This window comes from Prionailurus viverrinus, chromosome A2 (genome assembly GCF_022837055.1).
Source record: "Prionailurus viverrinus isolate Anna chromosome A2, UM_Priviv_1.0, whole genome shotgun sequence".
Classification (NCBI taxonomy): domain Eukaryota; kingdom Metazoa; phylum Chordata; class Mammalia; order Carnivora; family Felidae; genus Prionailurus; species Prionailurus viverrinus.
The window spans coordinates 42558945-42585946 of NC_062562.1; the positions used below are offsets into that span (position 1 = coordinate 42558945).

The 27002-nt window shown below is 37.2% G+C and overlaps 1 pseudogene; it reads right to left on the reverse strand.

The window, feature by feature from the left end:
* The window catches only part of LOC125153212 (atlastin-1-like), a 128496-nt pseudogene extending 101994 nt beyond the window's left edge, over window positions 1–26502 (reverse strand).
* Window positions 26503–27002: the final 500 nt, after the last annotated feature.

Genomic DNA, 27002 nt, shown 5'->3' on the forward strand with positions numbered 1-27002 from the left:
AGTTCTTTGCAAGTAAGGATGGAATAGTAATTAACATTCAAATCAGTGATACTATGATTTAGCTTTACACGGGCATGTACCAGAAATACATGTTTCATTGATTTTATCATTTCTTGTGTCTGTGCACCCTCTCCATATACAGTGTGTGTTTAGTGGTAGTGGGGTGACAATAAAAGCAAAAATAATTATTAATTGCTTGCCTTAATTCAGGTAGTGTTCTAGTTACATCCAGTGTACCCATCTAGTCATAGTTTTTATGAGTAACTCTTGCTCAGTAGCAATTTGCAGTTTATAAAGACGTTTCACATGTTTTGAAGATGTGAATCTCAACAAGTTCATGTACATTGATGTGCAAAAAGCAAACAAACGAGCAAAAATAGTGACATACTTTTTTATACTATTCATATCTAAATCCCACCAAGAATTTGGAAAATTTAACCTCATTTTTTTTCCAGGGTTTCTCCAAACTTAAAATATGTTGTGGATATGTATGGAATGTTAAATAGTGCCAAGATTAACCGTGGGCTCTGGTCAGTGAGTCATTGGCACCAGTTAAAAATGAGAAATAACATCAGGGCTTCTGGTTCTCTCAGTTATCTATGGCTTCTGCCTTTATCTATCTTTATGCACTATCTACCCTTTTTGTCAGGTCTTCATGCCTTTTTTGAGTCTCTTCCCTGGCCCTACTATTATGTGCTTTCAACATTTCCAATAGTTTTTGCTATGTCGCTATTTCAGACACAAGAACTTTGTTTATGCCCAGTGCATTGCCTCTGTTCAGTAAGGCTTAGAAAGAGCCAGAAAACCATTTGGGCTATGTCAGATTTGTTCTCAGCTACATCCATCTACTAAGCCAGCAAGCACAAGCTCATTGAGTGGACAAGTGCAATATACAGAGAGAGAAAAATAAGATATCTATATCTATATGTGTGTGTATGTATACAAAATTCAAGGAAATTTGATGATAGCTTAAAGAGATGAAAAGTTGTTAGTAATACCTACTAGATTTTGCTGTCGGGGACAAGACATAAGCATGAGGATGAGAGAGGAATCCCTTAAGCTGGAGGGATCAAGGGCACAAAGAGAAAAATGGAAAGACAAAGTGCAATTTGATCTGAGACCCATGAATGTTTAGGATTTCAGTGCCTAGGCATCTCAGCTTTAGACTCTCAGAGCAGAAGAAAGGACATGAGCAAGAAATTGTACAAAACCATTCTGATGATTGGAAGAGTCCATCAACATAAAAGGAATTGAGAAGGGAATGAAGTGGTTCAGCTTTAGATGGACATCTGAAAGTAAAGTGAGATTAAGGCTCCTAGTTACAGTGAGGCATAGGTAGCCTGAAGGCGTCAAGGAAAAAGGAGTTGTCATTGTCTCCACGTATGTGCAGCAGCTTCCTGTTGGTTTCTTGTTGAATTTGGATATCTGGAGTAAATACTTTGTCTTGCCTCTTTCTTGTTAAAGCTACTTTCCTTCATCTTTTAGGGCATCTCTGTTTATCTTCTTTCCTCCTGACATACTCTTCATCTTCTCAAGGCTTTGTGACACATTTTTCCATCTCTGAATATAGTGGAAAGAAACAGGATTTCTCATGAATTACTTTCCCCTCCAGAGATTGAAGGGGAGACTTAAGACTGATGACATCGTTCAGAGAAATATTTTCCCAAGTATATTTTTTTCTTTCTGGAGGAAAAACCTGAATGTGTTCTTTAAGTAAAATCAGGAGTTGAGATCCTTTTTCTTTTAACCTGATTAATGCTCTTTTTCAAAAATACAAATGAGATGCGTTTAATTTTTGAACACGGGCTACTTTTAAACCCTGCTCTTGTTTTCCTCTTCTGTTTTTGTTATTCTGCAAAACCAAAATAGTAGAATTTGAAACCTCCATGAAGGAAGGTACTTTATCCATATTGTTCACTGCTGTATCCCGGGAGCCAAAAATATGCCTCGTACACAGCTCAAATAATAATTAAGCTGTTTTTTTAAATATTTATTTTTGAGAGAGAGCGAGAGAGAGAGAGCAAGTGAGCATGAGTGGGGGAGGGGCAGAGAGGAATGGAGACACAGCATCTGAAGCAGGCTCCAGGCTCTGAGCTATGGGCACAGAGCCCGACATGAGACTTGAACCCATGAACCGTAAGATCATGACCTGAGCCAAAGTCTGACATTTAACCAACTGAGGAACCCAGGAGCTCCAAGCTGGTTATTCTCAGCTTGGGCAGCATTGTATTTAATGCTCTTTTTCAAAAGTCTAAGCCTGATTCTGTAGTCAGTTGTTTCGGCAAGAGATACATAAATTAATTGGATTATATAATCCCAATGGCCTATCCAAGATTAAATAAGAAAGCTGTAATTGTGTTCCATTAGAGGTACTTTTATATAACAACAGCACATTAACATGTTTGTTTAGATTGTTACCAGTCACTCTGGAAGTCAGTTAAATGAGGAAGCAAAACATGGTATTTGATGGCTGTACAAGTCCATTTATCGTTTCAAATACACTCTAACACCAGGCGCATCATTTAGATTTTATGGCAAGATGCAATAACCAGCCACCTGCGAAGATAAAATATATTTTTTTCAAATAAAAAATTTTCCCCATAAGCTTTATTATGCATGTTTCGTTTGTGGTCTTCTCATACTAGCCATGGATGCCACACATCAGATATGATGAAGAGGGTATCTTTAGGATACAGTTTTGAGAGGGAAACTGTATCCCACAGGAAAGAATTTATGCCAAACCAGAAAAGGATTTATTTTGAACCATACTAACTACTCTGAGTCTTTTATATCAGGACTGGCATTAGAGACAACCAAGGGAAACACAATTAAATGGTCCATCAAAATGTGTCTAAATTGCATAAATATGAGTCAAAATCAGTTGCTTCTATTAGGTTGAACATTTTCAGGTAAAATTAATTTTTAGTCAAATTAAATGACTAATTTCCTTGAATCAAGACACATTTCACACTGGTTGCAAATTCATTGGTTGCAGTGGGGTTGTTAATAACACTCACTGTAACCATAATTTCTTTCCCACTGATTTTTCTCCCCAGAAACAAAGTCTTCCGATATTAGTTTTTATGAGTGTTACCTCCATAAATGATTGGGCAAACAGGAGATTCTTTTCTTTTTAGTCATGTCTCTGAAAATATCTTTTCCTTCTTTCCTCCCTTCCTTGACCTTTCATTTCCTTCTCAGTCTTCCCAAAAGTAGTATCTGTCCATTGCCTTTGTGCATACAGAATAGATGATGAGCAATTTAATATTCTTTTCATTAGTCATCAACTTGATTTTCTTCTCTCAGGATACTTGTGGGAGTATCTTTCTATTTTTACTGTGTAGAAATTTCAAACTATGTCTGGGTTCATTATCTTCTTTTATTCTTTATTTCCATTATCTCGGACATAGTGGATCTTCTGAGTTTGTCTTTTTTTTTCAATATATGAAATTTATTGTCAAATTGGTTTCCATACAACACCCAGTGCTCATCCCAAAAGGTACCCTCCTCAATACCCATCACCCACCCTCCCCTCCCTCCCACCCCGCATCAACCCTCAGTTTGTTCTCAGTTTTTAAGAGTCTCTTATGCTTTGGCTCTCTCCCACTCTGACCTCTTTTTGTTTTTTTTTTTTTTTTTTAATGATTTTTGCTTTCTTCATGGTTTAAGAGAATTATTTAACTTTATTTAAAAGTCTTATAATAATTTTTTACAATTATGGTTTTATTCTCTGGGAGATGTTTCTTGGCTTTCAGTTTTTATAGCATACTCTAATTGTTGTAAAGGGATTTTCAACATTTCTGTATAGATTATAACTGCAAGGTGAGTGGATGAGAGAAAAGGGCTGTATAATGTAATGTCTCCAGACATATTTGGCAATTTGGCATATTGATTGATTTGCAACTGTGATGGGATTGCTATTGGCATTAGGTGGGTAGAAGCCAGAGATGTTGCTAAGCATCTTACAATACACAGGACAGCCCCCAACCAAAACAAACAAACCTAGCTGGCCCCAAATGTCATTAGTGCCAAGTTTGAGAAGTCCCATTTTAGAGACATTGATTTCTGTTCCTCTATAATTCCTAAGCTTCGTGTGGATGAAGATGAAAGAGAAATATGTTCTAAATACTGGAAAATAATAAAGGTTGAGTAAAGGATTACATGCAATTAGTGTTGAGGAAAGAAAGAGAGGGATAAAGTAGAAGTCAGGTGATGAAGAGCCTTACGGTCATGCTTAGTGGTATGAATTTAGAGCAGAAAAATAAAACGAGGCAGTATCTGAAAGAATTTCTTGGAAACCTCAAAACTCTGTTCAAATGTAATGATCACAAAAATAATAATACTTAATGAGAAGAAAGTAGCTTTTTGAGTGTGAATGAACACTTTGGTGGAGAGGGTCAGAAGAAGCTAAAAAGTTTGTAATCCCAAAAGCTCTTTGAGGTATAGATTTTGTGCCTAACAAAGCTTTTGTCTTGCATGTTTCCTCCCTGCTTCCTCAATCCACACAAATTTACTCTAGGTGACACTGTATCTATTGATAATGTCCATTTGGGTTAAATAAAAATGTTAAACATCCTTGCAAAAACCTTGAAGGGGATGATGTTGCCCTTCTAAGTCTACTGACATACTCTTATTCATGAACATAGAGTCACTCTGCATGACGTTTTATCTCACTGTGGGTACTAGATTATGACCCTGGTGGCTCCCGAAGTAGCATTCCATGTCTCAAGTAGGAATGTAATCTGTCACCCTTCCTACCATCCACAATTTCTCACTCCCTTTATATGTGCAGGTACATGTGCCCATATGCACATATGTCAAATTGAATTTTAATCTTTTTCCTTCTTCCTTTTCCTAATTGAGTATATAATTTGATTAGCAGACATGACTGATGTTTTCTTTTCCCCTTGAGTTGTTATAGATTTCTTATTTTGGGAACTTTGAGCAGATATTTAGAACCGAGAGTTTTCTTTCTCCTTTTCATTGTGTCTTCTTTCACCCCTTAATGTTCCAAAATTGCTTTATATTAAACTACCCATTTCATGCATACAACGGATTTGGGTCTATGTGTGTGTGCACACGTGTGTGTGTGTGCGTGTGTTCATGTGTATTCAGTTGTTGAATTACTGAACTAGTTGAATAAGAGAATTTCATTTGACACAGAGCTATTTCCAAACCGAAATAATCTAGTTTCTGACATTCTGTCCCCTATTTTGACATCTGGAAAGGGTCCCATCATATTATATTCTTTGGACTCTTGCAGCATTTGCCTGCTAGCAATGGGAGGGTCTGTATAACATCTGATCCTGTAGTATTTTTCACTCATAAACCAGAAACAACTTGAGCCCTGTGAAGTATGGAGGTTTAAAGCAAACCTTTATTTAACATTTTGTGTGTCAACATTTCTCCAACTTGACCTGCCAAGTGGATTTCATAGCAGATGACTCTGGAACATGAACAAGTGTTTGTTCTTATATCTCACCCATTAGTGTTGAATTAAAGACTACAAGGTTTGGATCACATAGCAGACTTCAGTGCCTTATGCTGCTAATGCTGGCCAAGAACAGGAGCATCTGAATATTTATATGTTTATTCCTGTGGAATTTTAAGAAATCTTTGGACAGTTGACAGTATGCGCCTATACCGCTAAACCTGAGGGAACATCCAAGGCACTTGTAAATAGCTTTGCATGGATGGGAAAACTATGTTGATTATAAAAAGATGTCAGATGAGCTCTTTAAAAATAACTATCCTGGAACTCACTTTTCATGAAAAAGAAATCCTCTCGGCTAATAATTTATGGCAAAATATAAGATTTGTCTGTGGAGTGGTAACAACAGTGAGAGAATGCGCTAACATTTCTGTGTATTTCCCATGTGTGTATATTATACCAGCTGTTTTTCTGTGTATTATCTCATTTTGATCTCATGATGATGCGCTAAAACAATAGCTACTACCGCCTCCATCTGGAACCTTCACTCCAGACATGGTCTGTCTATGACCATGTATGAATATGGTTATTCAACGTCTGCAGTTTTATTTTATCTTAAAAGTAAACTTTGAAAATGTATATTATTTCCCATCTATGCCAACAATTGTTTAAGTCAGTTTATCATCACTTTTTCTCTTGGCTATCACAATAGTCAATTAATTGTTTTCTCAGCTTCCAGATTTGACCCCTCCCCAACATATTCTCCATATTTAGACTTCAATAGCTTCTTATTAAACCTAGAAACAGAATGGCACCTGAACTCCTTACCATGCTCTCCGAAGCTCTACAGGATATGTCAGGGTGTCAGATGAAGCAAAAAAGCCCATATACCATATATATAATATGTATATTTATATATAATGCTATAAAACTTATATTTTATACATTTATGAATTATAAATATATATGCATATGTGAATATACATAACACACATATCTGTAAAGTCCATCATATACATATATATATGTGTGTGTATATATATATATATATATATACATACATACACATATATGCCATTGATTTTCATTAACTGCAGTCCTTTTGTTCTCTAAGATTTTCAACAACATTGAACTAGCAAATATAAAACTATTGTTCCTAGAGGAATTAGAGAGTTAGGTTTCGGAGAACCTCTGGTTAGAGCATTTTCACTGAATAATCAATACATTACCTTGTATTATGTGTATTTCTCTTTAAAGACACTTTTATTGGGGCGCCTGGGTGGCGCAGTCGGTTAAGCGTCCGACTTCAGCCAGGTCACGATGTCGTGGTCCGGGAGTTCGAGCCCTGCGTCAGGCTCTGGGCTGATGGCTCAGAGCCTGGAGCCTGTTTCCGATTCTGTGTCTCCCTCTCTCTCTGCCCCTCCCCCGTTCATGCTCTGTCTCTCTCTGTCCCAAAAATAAATAAACGTTGAAAAAAAAAAGACACTTTTATTATATATATTGTATTGTGTGCATATTGTTTGCAAGTATAAATATCAATTACGTATAATATATACTATTTCCTGGTGTAATTTATATGTTGGCCATGAGTGCAAATATCAATGAATCAATTATATATATTATGTATATTTTGGCTATGAGTTCAAATATTGATGAACCAAGAATATATTTAATAAATATGGATATATATAGGTAATTCCATAAAATGTTATATTTTATACATTTATGAATTATATATTATATTATTTATATATTAATTAAATATAACATTTTATAGCATTACCTATAAATATCCATATTTATTAAATATATTCTTGATTCATCAATATTTGAACTCATAGTCAATAGCATTATAATTCATCCCCGAAGGAAGCTTATCTAGCACAAATATTTTTCTCCTCAGGTATGTTACAGCCTTCTTGGACTTAGCAACACTTGACAGCACTTCAGCTTGAGGACTGTGTTAAATAGCAAGATCACCAACAATAGCACTAAATGCAAAAATAAGAGTGACACTAGATAGACGATGAGAAGGACACATGTACAGTATGAGAGTTCCAACCAGAGCACTGCCTCGTTTAACTGTAGCTAGGAAAGTGCCTGTTTCGGGAGTTAAACTTTTTGATTCTCATCAATGACAGTGACAGCACCGCAGATACTGAATTGGGGTATTACAATTAAATGTTAGCAAGGTGAATTTATAAATACGGAATCCATAGATGATGAGGGCCAACTGTATATATGAAAATGACAAAGGAATGTCCACTTGAATTGCAGATAAATGTCAAATCTTTAGTATAAATATGTCTCACAAAATATATGGGATGTACTTATATTAAAAAATCACTGTTTATCTGAAATCAACTGATTTTCCTATATTTTATTAGGCAACCCTATCTAATAGCTTTTTACCTAGCCAGGCTTACCATGCTTTGCTTTGTGTATTGATTGATTGATAACTTCAAACTCATTTCCTTCTTTATATTTCTCTGAAATCTCAGGATTCTCTTTTTGGAGCCTCTCATTTACCCCTGACCTTGTTTTCAGGATCTCCTCATAACTGAGTTTTTGTCTTCTTCCAAATCTTTCCTGACTCCCAGGTCCTCCTCTGTCCTATTTAGTGTGATTCCCTTACGCTATTTGTAAAATTTATAATTATTGTGCTCATGTGTGTTTTCTTATTTTTGACCTGCCTCCCTAACAGGCTGCTTCCTCCAAGAACCACATTGATTTGCATCCTGATACATAACCCTAATACAGTATCTGACACATGAAGCCTTGAAGAATGAATGATGTAAATATTAAATGGAAAGGGTATGAGGATTTATAGAACAGAATCCTTAGTTACATATCTGAACCTAGTCTACTCATTCTGCAAATATTCCTCAGCACCTTGAGCATAAGCATCTGTGCCAATTTTAAGATAAGCTTACATTCTGCTGGGGCAGACAGAAAGGAGACAAAGAAATAATTTACTTATAGCTTACAACACTGCTGTGAGGTAAACGGTCACAGGAATTAGATAGACAATAAATGGGAAAACCATCCTGCATAGAATTATCAAGTTCAGGAAGAGGATACTTATAAGATTTCTGTTTAATAAACATTAGAACATGCATCCTAAATTTCTAAAGCATGTTCTAAGGAGTTTCTCTGTTTGGCCTTACAAGTTAGTGTGCGGTGAGAAAGGACCATGAATAAAACACTGACATTTTGACACCTTCCTCCCCAGCCATGCTACCACTGTTTCACGATGTGCTGAATAAATGACACACACATGCACGCACACATTTATCCATATGTACTCAGTTAATTTTCACTAGTTTATATGCAGAGGACTAGCCGTGTAAATGACAATCAGTGATATAAGAAAGCAATTAAATTCAAAATAATAAGTATCTTAATGTCACTTTTTCAAAGGATTTTTAGAGCCACATTTTAATTTATTTCCTGGAACACAAATTTATTGAGCACCAGCAATTTATTTCAAGTCAGACATTGTTACAGGCTTTCAGAATACAACAGCAAACAAAAGCAGACAAAACTTAAATTTGACTTCAGGGAAGTGAAAGGTTCTAAACAAATTCCAATCTTAGAGTGTCTGATTTACAGCAGCAGGAACATGATGTATTGACATGTTAGCGCTCTTTATCCTCAATGTATTTGTGTAGCTTTAACTAATTAATCCTCATGATACTAAGCAGTGGATAAAGCTTATGTATTAAACATTGCATGCTCTTTTTAAAGCAATGACAATCCTTGTAAACGATGTGTCCGTTGCCAGAAATCCACATAAGTATTTTGGTTTTAAATTCCCTAAAGCTAAGAACACTGCGAATCCACTGCTGAAAGTTGACTTTTTCTCTGTTGCTTGGGACTTATGTATTTTGACAGTGGAGTTTCAGAAAGCGTTTAGTTATTTTTAAACCAGAAGGTGTTCATTCTTTCTCAAAGTTTATTTTGGCTGCTTCCACCAGGCTAGGCGGAGAAACCTGGATGAGTGTTCATGAATAAATGGCCGTGCCATTTTAGCATATGAGTGAAAGCTCTCTGCATCTGTTCATGCCCTGGTCCAGTAGCTATTCTAATACCTGTCCTACTTACCTCATAGCAATGTTAAGATGGTGACATAAAATAATGACACCATTCTCCCTGGAAACCGTGCACTGACTTCCCACTGAACCTACCGTAACATGTAAACTCCTTACAATATCCAGCCCTATTTTTCTTCTGGCCCCTGACAGCCTTTCCAAATTCTCCTAACAGTCTCCCTCTCATGCTTTCCATTCTTGTCACAAGGGACAACTTTTGGCTTTTCAGACATACCAGACCCTCTCCTTGTCACACATTCCCTCCGCCTGGAGTATTTTTTACCCACTTTTCACATACCTGGCTCTTTGCATTTTCCAGCTCTCTACTTAAATTTTATATCGTCTGAGAAACCTACCCTTATAACTGGCCACCTCAAATAAGACCTGCTCCTGTTCATTGTCTAAGAGCACCTTGGTCACTTTTAAATGACATTTATCTTAAATATTTTGTTATTTTTTGGATGCTTTTTTATTCGTCATTGCTTTCTCTCCAGGTAAGGAGGCTCTAAGTCCCCCTAAGGGAAGGACCATTCGTGTTTTATTCACCGCCATATACCCAGTACTAGCACAGAATGGATCCAAGAAAGGCCTCAAACTTTTCTTAAGTATAAACTGAATAAATAAATATGTGCCAGTATGAGTGCTTAGAATCTCTAACTGGTAGTTGAATTAACGGAAAGAGCAGTGATAACAGGTTGAGAAGACCTTTCTCGTCTTGATTTTGCCATTGTTTTTTTCTATCCAACGTAAGTTGTTCTGTATCTCTGGATATCATCCCTCATTTGTGAAATATAAATAATGGAAATGTAATGCATGTGAACTGTAATGCATCGAATGTGTGCATATTGTATGATGTAAGTAAGTCATGTACAAATATAAAGTGTCATGATTTATAACAACCGATTATGTTTTTAAAAACAGGTAATTTCCTAGATCCTCACATTTTTTAGTAGACTTCTAATCCTTCACCAAGAGGATATACAAGATCGAATCAATGAAAATAAATATAATCTTTGTGATCTGTTTTTATTTTCCTCTTTACATCTCACCTTGGTAATGTCTTTCTTGCCATTCCTCTTAATTTTCACATTTCCCCAATAGTTTAAAGAACCTGAAATTGCAATATAAACTTAGTGCACTTGGTTAATGAGAAAACGTATGGAAAGAGTAAAAATAAAATTAAAGAAAACAGGTTCCCTCCCCCGCTCATTTTTTTTTACCACTTTTGAAGATTACTGTGATGTAGTTAATGGGCAAGGAAAATTTATTCATTATCCAATCACAGTGTCTGACCATTAGAATCATTAACATATAATGGTAATTACTTAGGTTTGCATTGCAGGTTTTTCTTTCACCGGAAATCGAAAGATCTTTTGGAGAAAAGAGATAACATATCTGTCTTCCTAAATTGCTCTATTCTCTATTTCAACCAGGTATTTAGTGAGGGTGAAATTTTATGGAAACCCATGAAAAATTAGAGGAGTATGGCTCTTTCAGGAAAATTAATTTGCCTCTCCTGTTTCTCCCCACTACCCTATTAGAAGTATAATTGACTTGATGCACAGGTCATGCCAAACTCATTAAACCTACAAGCCCATAATGGGTAGGATCACAGACCTAAATGTTTTCTTTGAAGCTTCCTTACGGCACATACTTGGATGCTACAGAGTCTTGCCTGTGTTGGGATGTGCTTCTTAAAGGAGGCTTGAGGCCATCTGTTTATTCTGGCATGAGTTTCATTTATAGAGTTTGAAGACTTGGTACTAATTTGTTTTAGTCTGTTTTCTAGTAATTAAAAATGAAAATGAGCTTGCTTTTCTGTTTGTCTCACGTATATGCCATTATTTTCATTTGTAAAACAGAAGTTCTCTGGGGTAATTGTGGCTCAAACACTGTTGATATAGGTTGAATCTTAGTCATTTTGGGCTGTTCTAACAAAAATAACATAGCTTGGGTGGCTTAAACAACAAACATTTATTTCTAACATTTCTAGAGTCTGGGAAGTCTATGATGAAGGTTCTGACAGATTCGTTGTGTGGCAAGGACTTTTTCTGTTTTATAGACAACCATCTTCTCTTTGAATCCTTGCATGATGAAGAGCAGAGAGTAGTAGCATGCTCTTTTCTGTCTCTTCTTATAAGGACACTAATCCCATTCATGACTACTCTACCCTGTGACCTAATTAACTACCAAAGGCCCCAGTTCCTAATACCATCATATTAAGGGTTAGGATTTTAACATAAAAGTTTTGAAGGGACATACATATTCAGTCCCTAACAGGTAATCAACATCAAGATGAGAATTGCAAAGCCCACCAAGAGATGAAACCAGGGATCACTGTTGGGGAAAAAAATGATCATATTGCCCCACCTCCACTGGGGAAGCCAAATGGAGGTAGGGTCAGGGAAGGCATCAGCATCAGCAACCAATGGGAAGTGTCATATTTGAACAACACAAGCAGGAAACCTAGTATCCATGAACCAACTGGAGGTCATAAGCCCAGACACTGAGTGAAAGTTAGATGGTCATGAGAGTAAGCATCTGATTAATTCCCATTCTACACAGATTTTTATAGTCCTGACTTTTTTTTAAGGTTCTAGGTCCACACTGTATCAAAACATTCCCATTAACCATGAAGAGTCAGTGCTCCCAGAACTAGTTCTTGTGTTGGTATCAGAGTTTCCTTCTGTACCAGTTTCCAGCAATAGCCCACAGTGGTTGGATAGTGGGATTTGGACAGAAAAACTTAAGTATGAGGACATCTTGAAGAGATTACTGTAACAGTTTCTTAGCATTATAATAGCCTCAGGCCACCAACAGTTATAACAGCACCTCATATTCTTTGGGGAAAAAAAAAGGTCCCAATTTGTAGGATTTACCTACTTCTCTGCAGAGAATACAGCATGGCCAATTTCAAGTTATCAAAAGTTAAAACTCCTTAATATTTTACCTTGGTGCTTTCTAGCTGACTCAAGTGGACTTTAGCACATGCCATCATTCATTCTTTTTTTTTAATTTTTTTAATTTTTTTTAATTTTTTTTCAACGTTTATTTATTTTTGGGGCAGAGAGAGACAGAGCATGAATGGGGGAGGGGCAGAGAGAGAGGGAGACACAGAATCAGAAACAGGCTCCAGGCTCTGAGCCATCAGCCCAGAGCCCGACGCGGGGTTCGAACTCCCGGACCACGAGATCATGACCTGGCTGAAGTCGGACGATTAACCAACTGCGCCACCCAGGCGCCCCCGCCATCATTCATTCTTAAATAAAAAGCCTTCCTTTGATCCCACATTTTGCCATGACCCAAATTTTCTACTTCCTTTCCTAGCCAAACTTTGTGAAAAAATTGTCTTTTATTGCTATATCCATTTCCCATATTCCAGAAATTCATTTATTAGTAATCAATATCCTCCATACGCCAAAATGAGTAGTCTCATCTTTATTCTTATTTTACCAAAGCTTTTAGCAGTTTTCAACATGGTCAACTACACCATCTTCTGGAAATCACTTCTTCCCATTGTTTAATGGACGCTACACTTAATGATGGTTTTCTTCCTATCTCTTTGATCTCTTCTTCCTAAAAAATTTTTCTTTAACATTTAGTCATTCTTGAGAGTGAGAGAGACAGAGCATGGATGGGAACGGGGCAGAGAGAGTGGGAGACACAGAATCCAAAGCAGGCTCTAGGCTCTGAGCTGTCAGCACAGAGCCCGATGAGGGGCTCAAAATCACAGACCACGAGATCATCACCTGAGCTGAAGTTGGGTGCTTAACCAACTGAGCCACCCAGGTGCCCCTGATCTCTTCTTCTTGACCTCAACATTTCAAATATTGGAGGGTCTCCTTTATCCTCGAGTCTCTCTCGCTCTCTTTTTTTCTCATCTGTATGTTCACCATTGGGGCTCTAATTCAATACATTGAAATGCTGCTACATCCCAATTATTGGCCTCAATTCTTGACCTCTCCTCAGAACTCTAAAATTATATACCCAGCCTTGCACTTCCATTTGGAAGTCTGGTGGGCATTTCAAACTTAATATGACCTGAACAATTTTTTTTGTCTATATCAGGTTTTGGCAAACTACAGTTTTAATAAAATCTGACCTTCCAAATAATTCTAAGAAAAAAAATTTGGAATATGATCACACCGTTTGTTTACATGTTGTCTACAGACAATTTCACACTGAAGTGTAGAATTAATAGTTGCACCAAGACTCTATGGTCTGCAAATATTGCAATATTTATTGTCTGGCCCTTTACAGAAAGCTTGTCAGCAGCTGGTCTATATACCCAATATGTTCCTCTCCAAGTAAGTCATTATCTCATTGGATAAAAACATCTTCTGTTTCATTTCTTAAGCAGAATTCTCATAATTACACTTAATTTCTTTTTTTTTCTTACCACATGCATTCAATGCATCAGCAATTCCTATGGACTTTACCTTTAAAATAAATCCCAAATCTTTTTGTTTTCAAAATTTCCAATACAATCACTACCATAAGTTGCCTAAAGCACCAAAACAACTTGCTAATGGTTTCCTTCCTACTTTGTAATCCTTTCTTAATTCACAGAAAAGTGTTCTTGAATCACATATCAGATAGTCCTTTCTCTGCTTAAAAACTTTTGGTGGCTATGCATTTCACTTAGAATAAATCTACACTCTCTACCTCATATAACTTTTATTTATTTATTTATTTATTTATTTATTTATTTATTTATTTATTTATTAAATGTTTCTTTATTTTTGAGGGAGAGAGAGAGAGAGACAGAGCACCAGTCAGGGAGGGGAAGAGAAAGAGGGAGACATAGAATCCGAAGCAGTCTCTAGGCTCTGAGCTGTCAGCACAGGGCCAGAGGCAGGGCTCAAACTCATGAACCACGAGATCATGGCCTGAGCCAATGTCTGATGCTTAACTGACATAGCCACCCAGGTGCCCCTACCTCACACAGCTTTTGTATCATTTTCATTCTTCCTTCTATTGCTGCCAGCTCTCTTCCTGCTCCTTAGACACCATTTGTTTGCAAGTGGTTGTTAAATGTCACCGAGCACTTTCCCAGCGCTCTCAGGTCAAATTGCATTCTTCTGGTCCTGAGACTATTGAAGGACCCAGAGAGGTAGTCATTTCCTATGGGGCTGTGAGCGTGTGAGTGTGTGTGTGTGGTCGGGAATGGGGGGCTGTGGGGAGTGGATCATCTGTGGTCTTTACCTACTCAACATTCAACCTCCTTTCTTCCACTCACTTCATGTGATGTAGATGTGTGTTGGAGGGCAGAAAGTTCTCTTGATCTTTTTCAGACAGAGTCGAGTGACCCCAATCTGAAGGGCATATTTGAACCCATGGTTATAATGCTTAGTTCAGAGATGAGTGTAGGATCCAAGTTAGTCCAATAAGACTCATTCCTTGCTAATGGGATCAGTTGCTAAGGAGGTTGGAGCAGAAAGTAAGGCTGCAGCTGTCAGTCTAGGCCCTGATTAGAGAAAAGAAAACCAATACAATGAAAGCACAGCCACAATATGGAGAGAAACGGAGTCTTACCATTCTATGAGCATCTGGAGAAAAAAAAAACGATTTAAAAAACAACTTCTTCGTCTTCCTCCTCCTCTTTTTATTCTCCTTCTCCTCCGCCGCCCGCCCCCAAATCTACTTCTGGGATTTTAAGCATATGAGCCTGTTCCACTGTAGGTTTTCTTAAGTCACTTTGAGTGGGGTACTTATTACACATAATTATCCTGATTATCTAGGAGTTTATCATAATAGGAAGGTATTTCCTAGGGTGCCTGGGTGGTTCAGTCTGTTAAGTCTCTGACTCTTGATTTTGGCTCAGGTCCTGATCTCACAGTCTTGAGATCTCACTCAGAGTAGGGATCTGCAGTGGACTCTGTGCTGTTTGTGGAGCCTGCTTGAGATTATTCTCTCTCCCCTGCTCCTCCTCCTCTCTCCCTCTCTCTCTCTCAAAAAAACTATATCTATATCTATATCTATATCTATATCTATATCTATATCTATATCTATCTATATATCTATATTCTTTCTTTCTTTCTTTCTTTCTTTCTTTCTCTTCTTTCTTTCTCTCGCTCTCACTCTCGCTCTCGCTCTCTGTTTCTTTCTTTCTCTTTCTCCCCCTCTTTCTTTCAGCAAGTCTCTTCCCTGATCTTCATGTTTGCTCCAGGAAGGACCACAGTCTCCTGCTTCTATAGAGCCCAAGGCATATTTCTTCTCCATGTTGCAAAAGTAGTTGGTCCATTCTTTTGCACATTGTCTCCTTGCCCTCTTCCTCCACAAGTCAGCATGTGCTTGTTATACAGCTGCAAGTGGTAGGAGAGGAAGAACTGAGCCCATTCTCAGGCTACTGATGCCAAGGCTTTTGTGTGCATTAGAAACTACCACTCCCTCTAAAACCATCACCTCGGGCATGGGGTGGTTCTTTGCAGCCTAGGCTGTATCTTCACCTTGAATTGAAGATCTCGAAGTCAGCCAGAGGACACTGTGCAGAATACAAATGACACCCTATCCTGAGGTCCCCATAGTACTAAGAAGCCAAGACCTGGAGCCATGAGGTAGAAAGAAGCTCTCTTCTCTCCACACCCACTGTTACTGTGGTCTGTTCCTAAGGTTGATGGCTGCTGATGTTGTATGTCTCTGGGGCATCTCCACACTGTACATACCACTGTGGTCTTGGCATTGATCACAAATGTTGATGATAGTTGGAAAGATTGTGATGAAAGTCACATTTCCCAGCATTGTTTAGGTCTTAAGCTGGTATCTTTTCAGGAGGGCCTTCCTGAGTTTGATTTGGGGATCTCTACAGGAAATCTCTGTTGATGAAAGTCAAAGTCAGCTGTTTAAGTAGTCTAGTTGGAGGCCATTTGGCAATTGGCCATTGGAAGATAACAAAGTATAGGGTAAAGCAGGACATTTGGCATATCTCCCCTGCCATTTGCCAGTGACATTTTCAGGGGTCAGTCTAGGGGACCCTACTGTCCTTTGGTTATTTCAGTGTCTAGCACTCCCAGGGGAGACCCTCATCACTGTGTGGGACATGGAGGGAGGGAAAGAACTTCCACTGGGAAGTCACCAGTGGTAGGCAAGGGCTTTGGGGGTGCAGGGGATATAGGCACTGCAGTGGATTCAGGGAGATAGGACCCTAAAAGAATGGGGGTGGTTAGGAGATTGGGCGAAGTTCCAGAGGCAATAGTGGGGAACATGCTAACGGTGGGAGCGGTGCTCGGGTGCTGGGTCCTAGCACTTGTCCTACCTTTGTCCAGGCAGAGAGGGGACCAGACCTGGCAAGGAGCAGGTGGCACAACCAGAAACCGCTTTCTTCCTACTTCTTGACTAGTGCATTCCAGCCTCACTGAGTTTTCTCTTGCTACAACATGCTATTTCTACTTCCAGGCCTTTGCACTAGCTTCTTTCTCTGTCTGGGATTCTCTTCCTCAGTGAGTGCCTCTCACTAATACCTGCTTTTCATCAGTCAGCTTCCATTTTAAATGCCACTTCCTTCAAGAGACTTATTTCTTAACCACTCAACCTAATACAGCTACCAATGCACATGATTCTGTATCATCAGTGACCTATTTTTAAATTGCAAAGTATGTTTACTATAAGTAGCTCTTCATATTTATGTATTTATTTATTTATTTGCTACTTAATTGTCTGTCTTTCCAAAATAGTACATAAGTTTCTCAAGAATAAGAATCTTTTCTGACTTGTTCATTTAAGTATCCCTAGTATATAGAACAGTGCTGAGTAGTGTTGTTTGAATGGAAAAATACCCAACTTTAGTATTCCAAAGTGGTTTCCCAAGGCCATCTTGAAGAGGTAGCCCAAGTTAACTTCCTTAGAAAAAATATGAAGGCAGAGGGCAGAGCCATGCATTGTATTAGTTTAAGTGACACGTGTATCCATATTAAAGAATTAATTTGTTTTTACTGTGTATCTTCTTAAATATTTATAAGCAGAAAATTGGTTATAATCTCCTGTATTTACTACTCATGTAAAACAAATGAAGTAATCTAATGTAATTAAGGCATTTACCTGTTGGATTATTTTGTGCATTTCTCCCATCCAAGTACTAACCAGGCCCAACCCTGCTTAGCTTCCGATATCAGACAAGATCGGGCGCATTCAGGGTGGTATGGCCATAGACTATTTTGTTCATTTCTATCCAACTCAAGATCTTTGAGGGCAGGGCCCATATTTAATTTGCTTACTAACCCATCATCTGTGCTTTTACATTCCTGGGACACAGATGTAGCATTGAAAATATCTGTTGTGAATTAGTGTTGAAAAGCAAATAAAGGCATAGTTCATGCCATCAAGGGAGTTGTCCAATAGGATAAGCCTAAAGACACAAATCAGCTGTCCATCCATTTTCTGGAATACTCCTCTAATGAACTCTGAGCTTCCTTACTAGTAGCATCTGTTGGTGCTAACTTACGCCACATAACTATTGTAATGTGCTAATTCCTGAACACATGACAATGACTCATTAAACCCTTAAAACAAACTTAAGAAATATATGCTATTATTATTCTCTTATTAAGAGATGAGGATGAGGAGGAACAGATAGATTATCTGGCCACAGCTAGTAAGTAGCAAGAGCTGGGATTTGAAGTCAGTCTGATTGTATCCAGTCTGAGTTCCATTGCCTGCAGTTAACCAATGAGTGAATAATCCTGTGTCATTAGCTGTGGCCAGGGTCTCAGAATCACAAGTTATATCCCATTAGCGTACAATAGATTTGACTTAGTTAGGTGGCATTTTTAACAAGATAATCCACTCCTACTACCGGATACAATGGCTTTAGACAGTTTTGTTTTTTTTCACCTAAGTTACTTAAAATTGAAGGTAAAAGGAACTGTAGGAGTACCCTTGTCCTACTCTTTCATTTTACAACTGAGGAATCTAAAACTGGGAGGAGATTGAAGTCACATGGTTATGTAGTGGCAAAACCAGGAGAAGAAACTAGAAGCCTTTTGCTCTCTAAATTCTGTTCACATTTAACGCCAGGGGAAATTGACTGTTTTCTTTCCTGTAGCAGAAAAGAAAAGCAGATAACTAAACATTTTTTTGTTGTTGTTGTTGTTCTACTTTTCTTTACCTTTAGAATTATTGCCAGAATATGACGATCTGCTCACTAGTTCTTGAAAGTACAATCCTTCTGTGTCTTTCAGATGATCCAGAATGTTTTTCATTTATGCATACATACATCCACTCACTTTTTCAGCCCTTTATTTATTAATCAAGGATTACTTATACACTATACACTTATATACTATGTGCAAAGGTAAGTAGGAAAGAAAGAATAGTCCATTGTGATTTTAGTAATATTGAGTCTATCTTCTGTTTTATTTTCTCATTTGTCTAAAGTCCTTTCAAGGGTATACAGCTTATAATTCCTAAATGACATAAATATAAAATACACACACACAAAATAGCATCAATGTGAAAATTTGCTGTCGACTCTAGTACCTAGCTATTATTGTCTTAAAATTGCTTTGTTTCTATGTCTCTCAATATGACTAGCTAACACTATTGCATGCCTAATATATAACAAGCATTCTATTAAATTCTCCTTGTATATTACCTAATTTAATTCCCTAAAGAGTTCCACAAACAAATATTTTATTATCCATATTTACAGCTTTATATCACATTCTTAGTAAATGGTAAAGCCAGGATTTAAATCAAAAAATGATTTTCTCTAAAGAGGTTTTGCTTAATGACATCATCAAACTATCTTTAAAATTGTTAGCATATATAGAATATATCCCCAAACTTTGACAGAGAATGTTTAGGAATCTGAGTTATTTTACACTAAAACTAAGAAAACACATTTCTTTTCATTTTCTTCTAACAAGTACACCTTTACCTCCCCTTTGTATAATTTCCTACAAAATTTTGCCCAGTTAGTGATATAGCCATAAATTTATTTAATCCACTAATAAGCAATGATGTCACATTTGGAAATGTTAGAGGAGACTTACACACTGTAACTTTTTTACTCCTTAAATGCAGTCCTATTTTAGAAAATGGTGTTGCAGGATTGTGCTTATTCACGTTCTGTATCATTTTTCACAGTCCTGTTTTTTAAGGGAATTAACAGCTTGAGAAATGGTCTGAGTAAAGGTAGCGATTCTCCTCAGTGTGTCTGAAGATTGAAGAAGGCATAAATAGTAGTCTACTTCCTTGATTTATTCTGAACTCTGAGACAACTGAGGCCCATATACATTATAAAGTGGTTGGCTCCAGTGGTGTTATTAAATTCTTTGTAGGATGCAAGCATTGCTCATTGGGTCTTCTTGTGTTTGAATTTCATTTAAATGACACACATATATATATGTTTATATATAATTTCAGCCTCATTGGTAAGACTTGGAACAAACAACTTCCGTTACACCTAATAGATACAGTCTGTGAGGTATATTGGATGTACACTGTTCATCAAAATATTGGTAAATTGACCTACATTTTTTAAGTTCAAAAATATAAACTTCAGTGTGTATCAGGAAACATATATTGTCAGTTATCCTTGCATTTCTCGGTGTTAAGTAGTTGTATTATGCAAGATGAATGAGTCTGTAAATGCAAGGTAGATGTGACTGCATTTGGACTTTCTAAAAGAATTGTAGGCAATGTATGCTCAGAAACCACCTGCTGTTTTGGAAATAGACTTTGGAGTTGATGGTTGAAGTTATAGATTTTTTTCTAAAGCAGCATAGAAGTAACAAGGATTTGGCTGAGGGTAAAGACATTTTCCTTCTATGCCACCACTAACTGCTTTCTAAATATTTATTCTTAAATACAATGTTCATATAATATGTAAGAAACAAGTTGGTGCTCTCTTAGTTACACTGTGTATTTAACATGAACTCAAAAATGAAACACATCTCAATCCATAACCTCCCCACTTACTGGTTAAAGAGTCAGAGTTAAGGAGACTCATGTGGCATTCTTGACCTCATTTTCATTCTTGTGTTTCATAACTTCTGGCCTTCAGCTCCTTATTTGCATAGACAATAGTGTCTAGTAATCAATCAACATGTTGTACATTCTATAATGACCATGTAATTAGCACGCCCTCTGCATTATTTCTGACCCCTTACAGAGAGCATAGAGATGTTGATTGCTTTGAACATGGAGACATATGACTTTGGGAGCACGATAGGGCAAATTGAAAAATTACAATTCATACTGGCTCCTAGATTTATTGTTTCTGTTTTTGGAAAGAAAAATGAGTTTCCTATTAGTTGTTGTAGTGTTTACTTATTTTTCAAAGCCATTTGAAATTAGTAAGATATTTAGTTGTTTACTAAATCTTACCTGATTATTTTTTTCCTAGGGGGAAAGTAGTATAGATTTGAAGTCCATTAAATAATACTTAATTTATTCTTTTATCTGAATTTAGGATTAAATGTCACTTTTGGTTTTTATCCATATTTATTCTATTTGAGAGCAACGTTTTCTCAAATACCTCAGTCACCTTCAGATAAGCTATTTTCTAAGGGATACACATTAACTCCTTCAAAATCAGAGATATCGTGTGGTAGCTGCCTTAAGGGCATCTCTGAAGCACCTAATATTTTTGCAAAGATTGATTTAGATGAAGCATGAATACTCACACAAAATACCAATACTGACTAATTATTCCTTCCTTTAGGACACAGATGTTTACCATGACATACCCTTGTTCCCTTCATTGCTAGAAGTATTGCCATAGATAGTAAAATAAGTGAAATCAGAATTTGTTTGTACTGCCAGGCTCCATCATCCATCATCCAAAGTGTATTTGATTTTTGTCATATTTTGCTAAGAAATTATTAATGCTGGTTTGACTGAATTAAAATATGTCATTTGTATCTGAAATAGCAAAATGAAATCCTGAGGAATGATGAGTTGCTGGAAAGATAATTGGAATGAGTAGAATATCTTAATTTATCATATTAAGAAATTTATTTCTATGCCTTCAATCTGTATTCATATATACTGGCTCCAAATGTAATGACATATACTCCCCTAGCATTAGATTTCTTTCAAGGGAATATGTTTTTCTATGACTCTTGTTTTATGACTAAAGAAAGAATAAAAAAAATATATTTAGAATAACTAAAATTAAGCAAAAGGTCAGTCCAAGAACATCCTCCATGCTTATATGATTAATTCTAAGGTATACGTGTATAGAAAACGGGGACCATGTATGATATTCAGAATCCTAAAGATGTCCCCCTAGATTTATTTTTCTGTTTACTCAATCAAATACCAATCTAGTACTGCTGTATAGCGATTTTGCAGATGGAACTAAGATTACTGGCCAACTCATCTCAATTTGGGGAGGTAATTTTAGATTATCAGGGTGGGTCCACTGGAATCACATGGGGACCCTAAAAGCAAAGGACCACTGCAGAATATTCAGGCAGAAGAGTGGGGTAGTGTGGGGAATAAGCTTAGGAATGTCCCAGGCTTACACCAGTGGTTAACAAGGCATAAAGAAGTACAAAGCCATAGGATGCTCACACCTGATTTTGGTTTAACAAGATCAGGACCCCAAGATAGAGCAGAGGGGTGAAAAGGCACCCAGGATAGAGAGGGGTATGCAAAGACACCCAGGATAGAGACAGGGCAAAGTCCCCCATACAAACATATATGGGGTAAGCAAGACTAGGCGTTCAGGGTGAAAACGCCCCCCAATTTAGTACTATAGAAAGGGGCTTTCACAGGAAGGAAGGACCAAATTAGGTAAGCAGGTAAATAGGGCTATATGCTGCCTAGAGCAGGGATGATTAACAAAAGAAAAGGTGCCTTGTTAACAACCCATTGGTGTAAGTCCGGGGGATTCCTAAGCTTATTCCCCACAGGGAAGAAAGATGAGGCAGAGAGAAAAGAATCCGGAGATTCAAAGATTCATCATTATTGGCTTTTAAGGGAGTCAGTAAGTAGCCTGGAAATAAGGTCTCTAGAAGGTGAGAATGACCCATGTCAGACAGCCAGCAGTGAAGTAGGGACTTCATTCCTATGACCGTATGGCACTAATGCAGTCAGCCCAGACATACTTTACTGGCCTTGGGAAGCTACAGAACAGTCAGCTCATACATTTCTTTTGTTTTAAGCCACTAATTTTGTGGTGATTTGTTTTGATAACAATGGGGGGAGAATGCACTGTGTTTACCTGCACCCGAGATTCTTAAGTAGGCAAACCTCACATTTCTAACTCTCTTTGGAGAAGTTTCACCTCTTCACCTTATTAGCACAGTTCTACCTTTTTAGCGATGTGTCAGACAGTGAACTGACTCATTGAAAAGAAAAAAAAAGCCAAGTAGAATCTAAATGACCATTTTTATTTTACTGTCAAGATTAAGTGTTTTAAATATTTTTAACTAGTGTACTGTAACCAGAGTGACCTTTTCAGAATCCACATCTCATCCAAGGTCCCATTTCCCCATCCTTCCCCACCGTCCTTCTTGCTTAAACCCTTTCAATGGCTTCCTTGTGCTGTTAGGACAATAGGACACTTAAAAAAAAAAGTTTCTGCCTGATTTGGCTTTTACTTACCTCTCCAGGTTCATACTCATTTTTTTTTTATGATTCCTCCTTATGGCATGTTTTCGTTGTATCTGCATCCCTTTATCTACTTGCTGCCTGAAAGCATGCTAAATAGTTAATAGCACAGGCTCTGGAGTTATAGTCTCCTAAATTCAAGTCCTGGCCTTGCCACTTCTAGCTATATGACCTCAGGAAAAATACTTAACTTCTCTGTGCCTCAATTGTCTCTTCAATATGATGGGGAAGATTATATTACCAACTGTATTAGTCTACTTGGGCTGCCGTAACAAAATGCCAGAGTGAGCGACTTAAACTACAGAGATTTCTTTCTCACACTTCTGGAGCTTGGATGTACGAGATCAAGATGTCCACTGATTTTGTTCTTGGTGAGACCTCCTTACAGATATCCTTGCAGATAGCCCTTTTCTTGCTGTGTTCTCCCAGGGCATCCCAGGGTGGGTATGGTAAGAGAGAGATCTTCTACTCATTTTTTTTCTCATATAAGGACGTCAATCCTATAGAATTACCAATCTCCCCTTACTAAACCTTATTTAACCTTAATTGTCTGCTAAATTCCCTGTCTTCAAATACAATGAAGGTTTGGGCTCAATACATAAATTTGAAAAGAACACAATCTAGTCTATAACCCCCGCTTTAGAGGATTGTCATTTGAAATATTTATTTATTTGTGTCACTTCCATTTTTGGCATGCTGTACATTTTTTTCACTGACTCATTTAATGAGCATCTATGCAGAGTTCTGATTCCAGACATAAGCAATAAGCAGAAGTATAATTTAGATATTTTTCTTCTCATGGGGCTGAGTAACTGTACACCTACAACCACAAATGTAAAGCAGTGATAGCTATTTTTTAATTTAACAAATATTTCTTATGTATAATCAAAATATATTTGCTTCTCTATTCTACTGCTAATGTGTTTGATCAGATTCAGCAGTAAAAAGAGTCAAATAATTTGGTCAAATAGCCATTTATTGATAAATTAGTCATTTGGAACTATTTCAACCAGTAGAGTTAAGTGGACTTATTTGGGATATAAACAAAGCTTTATAGTAGAAGAGTGTTTCATTCGAATGCAATGAGTCTTGTTGGGTGTTTTATTATAAGCTAAGCATATTAAAAGATTATAAGAAAAAATGCATATAAAGTACTTTGCCCAGTGCATGGCACATAATGAGTGGGTTTTTTGTTGTTGTTGTTGTTTGTTTGTTTTGTTTTCGGAAATACTTGATTCCTACAAAGTGTGATCATTTTTCTAGGAAACAGGACATATCATAAACATGACAAGAATGTAGTTCTTTTGGAGGAAAGGGATCTTGAACACATAGTTTGATATCAACCAGGACGGCTGCTACTAAGATTGGAGGATAAGGGGGGACCTGGGTGGCTCAGTCCATTAAGCATCCGACTTTGGCTCAGGTCATGATCCTGTGGTTCGTTAGTTCCAGCTCCATGTCAGGTTCTGTGCTGACAGCTCAGAGCCTGGAGCCTGCTTTGGATTCTGTGTCTCCCTCTCTCTCTTCCCCTCCCCACTTGGTCTCTGTCTGTCTCTCTCTCAAAACTAAACATTAAAAAATAGATTAAAAAAAGAATGGAGGATAGTAAAATAGTGATAGAAACAAGTAGGGTTGCTGAACTACTTTTGACAGGAGGTCAGTGGAAGATCTAGGACAGGTGACAATTAGTTTATCTCCCAGTGCTCAGAGGTTGAAAAAGAGTTTGCCTAAAGCCAAGGTCTTCAGCTCTGTGATTGTCCTTTATTTTGCCAATGAACCCCCCCTCTTTCTCTGTGCAATCCATTGTGGGTGACCTTTCTTAATGGAAGATGTGTCAGAAAATGGACTTAATAATTTTGTTCAGCATCAAGTATACCAAACTGATCAGTTAGTACTATAAATGTTTATGTTACTTTGTTCTCATTTCCACCAAGAAGGACAATTAAAAAATTCTCCCTGGTGGTGGTAATATCACACATAAAACAGAATCTCAGTATGTACTTCTTTATTTCTGTTTTCTTTTGCATTAATTGCCTATTTATTGTAAAAGTCTAGTTAATTTTCACTGTACAAAATTTTGCCAGTGTTGCTTTATGTGTTTAATTACATCAATTAATTATTTGCATGATTTAACAGCCCATAGGCTACCAGAGAGATAATCGTTTTAAAAGCTTGATGTTGCTGACTCTTTCTGAAGGAAAATTGGAAAAGATTCAACTTGGAGAATGATTGAGTTCTTAGTGATATCTTCCTGTCATAAACTCAAGATATTTGAGAAAGACATGTTATAATTTTTCCACAGCATAGTGAACTGCCAGATACCAACATCTTAAAAACTTGAAGGTATTAAAAGGAGAATTGTGTACCAACAGTAAAACTTCACCAATGTCCTATGGTTTCTATTTTGAATAAAATACCTTTTAAACGTCCTAGCAGTCAATGGGAATTCAGAACTATTTTATTCAGTGATTCAGACAACTGGAAAAAGCATCGTTTAAATTGTAGGCATACTGTGTTTATGAAGAAGGTTCTCCAAGAAATGTTAACTGTAGTGAGCATTCTAATGATGGCTGTGCAAATATTAAACAGCCTCTACAATTATGTTTCTGTTTTCTTTTCACTATTGAATGTTTACATTCTTTAAGCATCACTGATCGATAGCTTTCATTGACTTTGTTTTCTCCTTTCTCAGCTCTTTCTTTACTTATTTTGCTTAATGCATTTCTTCACATGGCGATTTATTTATCTATCTATCTATCTATCTATTTATTTATTTATTTATTTCACTGTTGATGTGGGGGGAAAGATTGACCTCTTTTTATTAACAGCTTGAATTATCAGCAGGCACTGAGGTTTAGTGCCAAGTAAAGAACACACAGACGAGCTTATTTTTTATCCAGTACCACTTTTAACCTTGAATGCAGACCTCTGGGTAATGTCACACGGGATTCTTGCTGAATATTTGCTGAGGGCTTCTTTTATCCTTGTCTCAGCCTTGGTTTAAAACAACACCAGGAGAAAGGATCGCCAAACTGCTTTCAAAAAGGTCTTTTCTCATTTGCCCTTTCTCTCCGAGACTTTTTCACCACTCTCGCTTTCATGAATACTGAGCTGTGTCTTAACTATCTACACTCTGTGTAAGGACCCAGTGGTTTTAAACATTTAAACATGACACAGAAATTCACTGTGACAGGATTCAACCCATAATCTCTATGTGCAAGTCTCCAAACCTGGTCTCCCTATTGTAATTTTCTCATTGAAAGACAAGAACATCACCATCCACTCCTTGTACAAGCCAGAAAACCAGCAGTCATCCTTGCTATCCTTCTTTTCTCTCACTGTGAAGTTCAACAAAAAATTCTGTCGCTGTTCATTCCTAAACACGCCACATTTCTTCCCAGTTCTGCCCATCTCCATGGCCATCACCACTAGTTTAGACCAAGTGTTTACTATCTCTTGTCTGGAGGGGGAAACTTCCTAACTGATTAATCCACAGTCATTTTTGGGTCTTTTTTAATTGCCGTAACATTGAATTTATCTGAATAAATATTTAATGATATCACATGCTTCATCTCATACATGAAACACTTCCATGGATTCTCGTTACAACTAATACGATCTATAAAATCCTGTTTGTTTTCGCTCCTTTTTACAGCTTCATTTCAACCTATATGTCCCAAACACCTTTTTGGTTTTTCAATTAGACCATGCCCCTTCTATTATAAGACTTTAGCACATACTGTTCCTTCTACTGAAAACTCTTATCTTCATCAGTACCCTCTGGCACACATACATATGTACATACATAAAATCAGTTTTTGCAAAATTACTTCCTTCTTATTTATTCATGTTTTAGATTGTAGTTACAATGCTTTCTCCCATGGACAACACTTCCTAACCTTACTAACTAGATCAGTTATCTC